This window comes from Sander vitreus, unplaced genomic scaffold (assembly GCF_031162955.1).
Source record: "Sander vitreus isolate 19-12246 unplaced genomic scaffold, sanVit1 ctg746_0, whole genome shotgun sequence".
Classification (NCBI taxonomy): Eukaryota; Metazoa; Chordata; class Actinopteri; order Perciformes; family Percidae; genus Sander; species Sander vitreus.
Window position 1 is genome coordinate 4,233 of NW_027595831.1, and position 7,936 is coordinate 12,168.

The following is a 7,936-nucleotide window of genomic DNA, read 5'->3' on the forward strand; positions in this document are numbered from 1 at the left end:
CTGTCCAGTGATGCCAACAATCACACGAGGTCTACCAACACCTGCAGAGGCAACTTGGGGCCCGAGCGCAACCTTCAATGCATGGCAGAGTGTCGTTGTTCCTCAGCCTTGCCATTAAGTCATTCTCTGGCTTCCATATAAAAAAGGGATGGAGCTGAAAGTACTTTGGGGATGGAAGATCAGATATGCTGTCAATTAATTCTGGCCAGCTCTGTCTTCATCCAGATCCTCTGCTGGTGAGAACAGTTCCACTGACTGACATCATGGTCATAGCCAGGAAGCTGTGGAGGAGGAATGCTGGGGACCCTTGATAGCCTGGGTACCGGCTGACCTAGTAAGACAAGAATAATAAGGCAAATTATTAAGATTTTGTGTTTGACTTGATTCTATCTTTATGAAACGCACACAATTCAAATAAAAAACATTCAAAAACGTACTTTGAGCTCTCTGTGCAATTGGTGGCTGCAGCGCCGGTTGACTGGGCTCTGCAGACGGAGTAAATCACAAGTGCCTCTGACACTATATAGAATATTAAACATTTCATTATTATTTACAGGTAAGATAAAGTAAAAAAAGTAATATGACACTACACTTTACATCTACATTTTAGTCCCTGAAACCTAGCAGGCTGTACACTTAAATGCTGGCTTGTCTTAAAACTGTGGAACAGTATCTGATATACAACAATTAAACATATTTTAAAGGATTTACAACAGTTATGATGGACACAACATATGGATGAAACAACATATGGATATTTTTTAAAGACGCAAATACAGTTGAAATAATACACACCTGGAACTGTTACAGTTGTCTCTGTTGGCAGAGGACCTGCTGTTTTTGGCATCAGAAACCTCAGCTCCTGAGGAAGGGGCACAGGTCTCCTTACAGTTGGCAGGGCTTGGGTTGCAAGGAGGGAAGGACAACAACAAAAAATCAATTATTAGTTTATAACGGACAAAAGCATAGGGAATATGACAGAAAGCTTTGAATGGATGAAGCAAAAATACAGTGCATTTACCATCTTCTTGTGAGCTCTTCAATTTAGTTGTTCTAGACCGTGTAGCTGATGGTGCTACAACAGAAAAAAGTCTTTTTCAGTCATTTATATTTTTGGCAAAATACAAAAATTTGTGTTAGTAAGTTAAGGCACCCATCTTTTACTTCACCTGCTTATCTCAGTCTCACTCTCATATAGTGAAACAGACTGTTTCTTATAATAATATATAAAGAATGCCTGCAGTGCTGTAGCGGTGTGCTATACCTTCATACATGGGCTTCAGTGACTTTTCTGTCTCAGACTGCACCATCACCCATGAAAGGATCATCCAGTTCTCATTCATGACTGCATATGATGACATGGTCCCAGATGAAAAGGTGACCTTCCTAGCAACTTTCCGTGTGTGGTCTGAGCGGAAAGCCTGTCCGAAGGTGCCCTGAAGAAGCTTTTGTGATAGCACCCTCTTGGTGTTGGTACTCATGCAGTAGGCAGTCAGTTAGGTAGTGTGCAGACACAGAGATCCCATTCCAGCCATCAGAATCCCTATACTCTCCAAAGGGAGCTGGCTTGGTTTCCTGTCTTATGAACTGAGTGATGGTTCTTAGGTCATACTTTCCTGCCTTACCATCCATGATGTTCTGGCAGGTAAGGAGGAAGGCCAAATGAGCACATTCATATTTCAGGTGCATCATCTCCATGATCTGCTTTGCCATGTCGGTGGGTGAGTTACCTGTGCGCCTGAGCTAGTCCATTACGGATTTACAGATGGCCTTCTTGTAGGTCAGTATTGCCGGCAACAGGTTTGTGAACCTCTTTGGTAATTTTTCCAGCCACAGTGGGTTGACAGCATACCACCTCTTCCGGCAAACTTTACAGCACAGCCTGGATGAAAAAGGTAGTACTGTCCAGTGATGCCAACAATCACACGAGGTCTACCAACACCTGCAGAGGCAACTTGGGCCCGAGCGCAACCTTCAATGCATGGCAGAGTGTCGTTGTTCCTCAGCCTTGCCATTAAGTCATTCTCTGGCTTCCATATAAAAAAGGGATGGAGCTGAAAGTACTTTGGGGATGGAAGATCAGATATGCTGTCAATTAATTCTGGCCAGCTCTGTCTTCATCCAGATCCTCTGCTGGTGAGAACAGTTCCACTGACTGACATCATGGTCATAGCCAGGAAGCTGTGGAGGAGGAATGCTGGGGACCCTTGATAGCCTGGGTACCGGCTGACCTAGTAAGACAAGAATAATAAGGCAAATTATTAAGATTTTGTGTTTGACTTGATTCTATCTTTATGAAACGCACACAATTCAAATCAAAAACATTCAAAAACGTACTTTGAGCTCTCTGTGCAATTGGTGGCTGCAGCGCGGTTGACTGGGCTCTGCAGACGGAGAAATCACAAGTGCCTCTGACACTATATAGAATATTAAACATTTCATTATTATTTACAGGTAAGATAAAGTAAAAAAGTAATATGACACTACACTTTACATCTACATTTTAGTCCCTGAAACCTAGCAGGCTGTACACTTAAATGCTGGCTTGTCTTAAAACTGTGGAACAGTATCTGATATACAACAATTAAACATATTTTAAAGGATTTACAACAGTTATGATGGACACAACATATGGATGAAACAACATATGGATATTTTTTAAAGACGCAAATACAGTTGAAATAATACACACCTGGAACTGTTACAGTTGTCTCTGTTGGCAGAGGACCTGCTGTTTTTGGCATCAGAAACCTCAGCTCCTGAGGAAGGGGCACAGGTCTCCTTACAGTTGGCAGGGCTTGGGTTGCAAGGAGGGAAGGACAACAACAAAAATCAATTATTAGTTTATAACGGACAAAAGCATAGGGAATATGACAGAAAGCTTTGAATGGATGAAGCAAAATACAGTGCATTTACCATCTTCTTGTGAGCTCTTCAATTTAGTTGTTCTAGACCGTGTAGCTGATGGTGCTACAACAGAAAAAGTCTTTTCAGTCATTTATATTTTTGGCAAAATACAAAAATTTGTGTTAGTAAGTTAAGGCACCCATCTTTTACTTCACCTGCTTATCTCAGTCTCACTCTCATATAGTGAAACAGACTGTTTCTTATAATAATATATAAAGAATATGTTCATTCATACACATGCAATCATTTTTTTTAAAGGATTAATATTTTGTAGTCACTCATTAGAATTTAGCCTAAGCAGGGGAAGCAACATGACACACATACTGTACATGCAAACACATGCACTCAAGTGTTAGTAACCACAGCAATTTGACATGTATCATATATTTTCATCCACATAAGCAAAAGACTGATACTTACCCTCATCATGACTGGTTTCAATTCATAGTCACTAGGACAATAGGTAGAACACCAAAACACAAACATGACCAGAACCTGGTCAACATGAGATGGAAAGCTTTAGGTCATGCTTCATGTTGGGATAAGAATTCATGGTCCCAGAGTTGTCTGCTGATGCAGGACGTTTTGGTTAAGAACCTCTATCTGTTCCAGAAGCCTGTGGTGGTCTGGCAGTTGATGATGCTGGTGCAGAAACAGCTGTAAAACAGAACAAAATGATATACAGTATATAACATATACCATTACAGCATGTACATCTTTTTGACAAAACAAAGGAAAAACAAGACCCACCCATGGCTTCAGCAGGAGCATTTGACGTATGTGTCATCAGAGAAGAGCCAGAGGGTGGTGAGGGCAGCTTCTTCTGCAGGTATTGCTGTAGCTTGTGCATCCTTGTCCCTGAAGCACAGCTTTTTTTCAGTATAAAGGCTGCATAACCATCATCCCTGCTGTCCCAAATCTATCGCCAGGTGTTGTTGGCACGAGAGCCAAACCCAACCAGCTGGTCATCCTCTGATGCTGCTACTGTCACAACCTGTGACCTTGCCTAATAGTCAAGAAGAGACTGGATTTCTTGAAAGCTGAGGGCATAGTTCACAAATGACAATAGGCTGTCCTTGCTGTGCCCCTCTGCTATAAACACTCCTGCAGCCTCCTCCTTCAGCTTGTTCATGATTAGGTAGATGGTATACCCAATATCATTTTCAAGAAGCCAGCGGAAGGACTTCCCCTTGTATTTCCCAAACTGCAGGATGTATTCTCCAGCCACCTCAGATTTATCTGAGGCATCCCCTCCTCTCTGACGGACGACACTGAGTGCATTTTGCCTGACCAGCTCCTCCCTTAATTGTCTTGTAGTTGTCTTTAATGACTTTTGCAGCATCAGTAGGATCCTGACGAAGATACCCCAGAGGTCCCTTGCGAAATGTAACTGCAATTCTCCCGGGAAAAAAGATTTGTTTGCGCATTTTACCTGTCATGAAGAAAAGTCACGTAATTAGTATATTATGTCATAGACATTGACTGTTTTCATAACAAATGTTAATAGGTAGGGTCTCAATGAAGTGAAAAAAATAGGTTTACATCTCAGCCTTTGCATATTCATACTGTATTTGTCTAGTGTTTAAAAAGTGTGAAATACCAAATAGCTTTATTTCTTATTTTATATTTTATATTGTTGATGTTGTTGAACTTGATTAAGGACCTGCCTTTCTGTACAATGAGCTCTGTGTTTGTTAAGTGAGACTGTTAACACTTCAAAGATAGACCCCCTGTGGGTGAAACCCTTTGACCCACCCACAGGAAAGAACTTGAAGGTGAAGGGAGCTCAGCTTAGTCGGGAGTCACACCTTAACCTTCATGAGAACTCAATTGTTGACTCAAGTAACATCAAAGTGTGAAGTCTTATCCAAAAACACCCAGAATTTGATGTGCCTTGTTTGATATACTCAGCTTTTGACAATCTCAGGCAAATGTTTAAATTAAATAGTACATTATAGATAGAATATAAATGTATATGATGTAGCCTTTTAAAAAATAAAGCATACATAATGTGTAGTAAGTTGTTAACAACATTACCATATTCTGGTGTTCTCTGATCTTGTACTTCTGTAAACAGTGTAGAAATACTTTGCTACAAGTAAAAGTCCTGCATTCAAAATATACTAAAAGTACCAACATTGAAATTGAATTATTCATTATGCAGTATTGCTCATTTCAGAAATAATAATAATAATAATAATAATAATAATAATAACCTGCAAAGTAACTTGTAACTAAAGCTGTCAAAAAAAAAGTAGAGCAATTAAAAAGTACATAACCCTCTGAGATGTGACATTAGAGTATGAGAAGCAGTAACGTTACATTACAGTAGCCTACTTAAGTAAATGTAGGCTAACGTTACGTAGTTATATTTCACCACTGGATCTAAACACTAAATGTAAAACTGCCAGAAAACCGAAGACATGTTTTAGCTGCAGAAATACATCGGAGACTGATAGCAGTCAACATAACGTTGAGTGTGAAGAAAACACGACGCATTTACATAACTCAAAGTAAGAATGTTCATTCATAGTTTGTCATTCTTGCAATGTGTGTATGTAGCTAACTACGTTAGCTAACGTTAGTAGCCATAGTATATCATATCTTAACCGGCTGGTAACTTTAAAGCTAAGCGGTAACGTTTACGTAGCGCTAAGTTTAAGCTAAATTATATGATAATAACTTGAATGGGCATTAACGTTAAATCACACAATGATGCTTTCGACTTAATATAATGCCAATTTCCAATCACCACGAACACAAATGGACAATGAACTAACACATGAATCAAGCCACGGTTTAAGGTTAACGTTACATTAACGTTAGTTAACATGTAATCCATCCGAAAGTGGCGTTGACATGAAGCCGTTCGACACAATAAACTTAGCAGAAGAGTGACTAACTTCATAGCATTCATGTTACGTTAAAATAGAAAACGCCAGACAAGGCCAACATAAAATTTCATGACACATTTTTTCATTCATCTAAATATAACTTACCGTTAAGCGTAATGTTCAGCGGAGCTCAATCGGTGTGTGCTGTCAATCCACTGTCCAGACGAGCACTGAGGGGTCGGAAAGCAATTGTCTTCACTCGCCGCTAAACTGCTCCAGGGCGCGAAACGACTCCAGTGCGCATACTAGCGGCCAAAGGTATATTACATCCGTACTGGTTTAGCAGTACCATAGGAAATGAATGGGAATCAGTTTAGGGCGTTTTAGCTAAAGAATTCTCGCCCGCCATCCGGGAGACCTGGGTCTGATTCCCGGCCAATGCAGCTTGCCTTTGCTACTGTTTGGAATCACCTCTCACGCAAATAGGGCATGTTTGTATGGAGGCAACCTGGTCATGTTGACCTCTAGATTTCAGTCGTGAGGATCTGCTCCATTTTGTTTGTTGGTGCAGTATGCAGCCTTAGAGTCTGTGATGTGTGCATGATGGAAGATGAATACAATTAACTTTTTGCTGACACTCATGAAGTCATGATTTCGACAGACAGACGTGGTTCACATTCTTGCGAGTGTATTGGTGGTTCAGTGGTAGAATTCTCACCCACCATCTGGGAGACCTGGGTCTGATTCCTGGCCAAGGCAGTTTGCCTTTGCTACTCTTTGGAATCAGCTCTCATGCAAATAGGGCATGTTTGTGTGGAGGCAAAGTGGTCATGTTGACCTCTAGAGTTCAGTCGTGAGATTCTGCTCCATTTTGTTTTGTTGGTGCAGTATGCAGCCTGAGAGTCTGTGATGTGACACTCATGTAGTCATGATTTGGCCATACAGACATGTGGTTATCATGCCTAGGCAAGCATTGGTGGTTCAGTGGTAGAATTCTCGCCTGCCACGCGGGAGACCCTGGGTCCGATTCCCGGCCAATGCAGCTTGCCTTTGCTACTGTTTGGAATCAGCTCTCATGCAAATAGGGCATGTTTGTGTGGAGGCCATCTCTTCATGTTGACCTCTAGATTTCAGTCGTGAGGTTCTGCTCCATTTTGTTTGTTGGTGCAGTATGCAGCCTGAGAGTCTGTGATGTGACACTCATGAAGTCATGATTTGGCCAGACATGTGGTTCATCATGCCTAGGCAAGTGTTGGTGGTTCAGTGGTAGAATTCTCCCCTGCCACGCGGGAGCTTTGGGTCCGATTCCCGGCCAATGCAGTTTGCCTTTGCTACTCTTTGGAATCACCTCTTATGCAAATAGGGCATGTTTCTGTGAAGGCAAACTCTTCATGTTGACCTCTAGATTTCAGTCGTGAGGTTCTGCTCCATTTTGTTTGTTGGTGCAGTATGCAGCCTGAGAGTCTGTGATGTGTGCATGATGGAAGATGAATACAATTAACTTTTTGCTGACACTCATGAAGTCATGATTTCGCCAGACAGACATGTGTTTCACATTCCTACGCATGCATTGGTGGTTCAGTGGTAGAATTCTTGCCTTCCATGCGTGAGCTTTGGGTCCGATTCCCAGCCACTGTAGTTTGCCTTTGCTACTGTTTGGAATCAGCTCTCATGCAAATAGGGCATGTTTGTGTGGAGGCAAACTGGTCGTGTTGACTTCTAGATTTCAGTCGTGAGGATCAGCTCCGTTTTGTTTGTTGGTGCAGTATGCAGCCTGAGAGTCTGTGATGTGACACTCATGTAGTCATGATTTGGCCATACAGACATGTGGTTATCATGCCTAGGCAAGCATTGGTGGTTCAGTGGTAGAATTCTCGCCTGCCACGCGGGAGACCCGGGTCCGATTCCCGGCCAATGCAGCTTGCCTTTGCTACTCTTTGGAATCAGCTCTCATGCAAATAGGGCATGTTTGTGTGGAGGCCATCTCTTCATGTTGACCTCTAGATTTCAGTCGTGAGGGTTCTGCTCCATTTTGTTTGTTGGTGCAGTATGCAGCCTGAGAGTATGTGATGTGTGCATGATGGAAGATGAATACAATTATCTTTTTGCTGACACTCATGAAGTCATGATTTCGACAGACAGACGTGGTTCACATGCCTAGGCAAGTGTTGGTGGTTCAGTGGTAGAATTCTCCC

General features: G+C 41.8%; 2 non-coding genes across 2 annotated transcripts; both read left to right on the forward strand.

The window, feature by feature from the left end:
* Positions 1 to 6,711: 6,711 nt before the first annotated feature.
* On the forward strand, positions 6,712 to 6,783 carry trnag-gcc (transfer RNA glycine (anticodon GCC)). Its single transcript has one exon. It is a non-coding gene; the product is annotated as a tRNA-Gly (tRNA).
* An 806-nt stretch (positions 6,784 to 7,589) lies between these two features.
* trnag-gcc (transfer RNA glycine (anticodon GCC)) lies at positions 7,590 to 7,660 on the forward strand. Its single transcript has one exon. It is a non-coding gene; the product is annotated as a tRNA-Gly (tRNA).
* Positions 7,661 to 7,936: the final 276 nt, after the last annotated feature.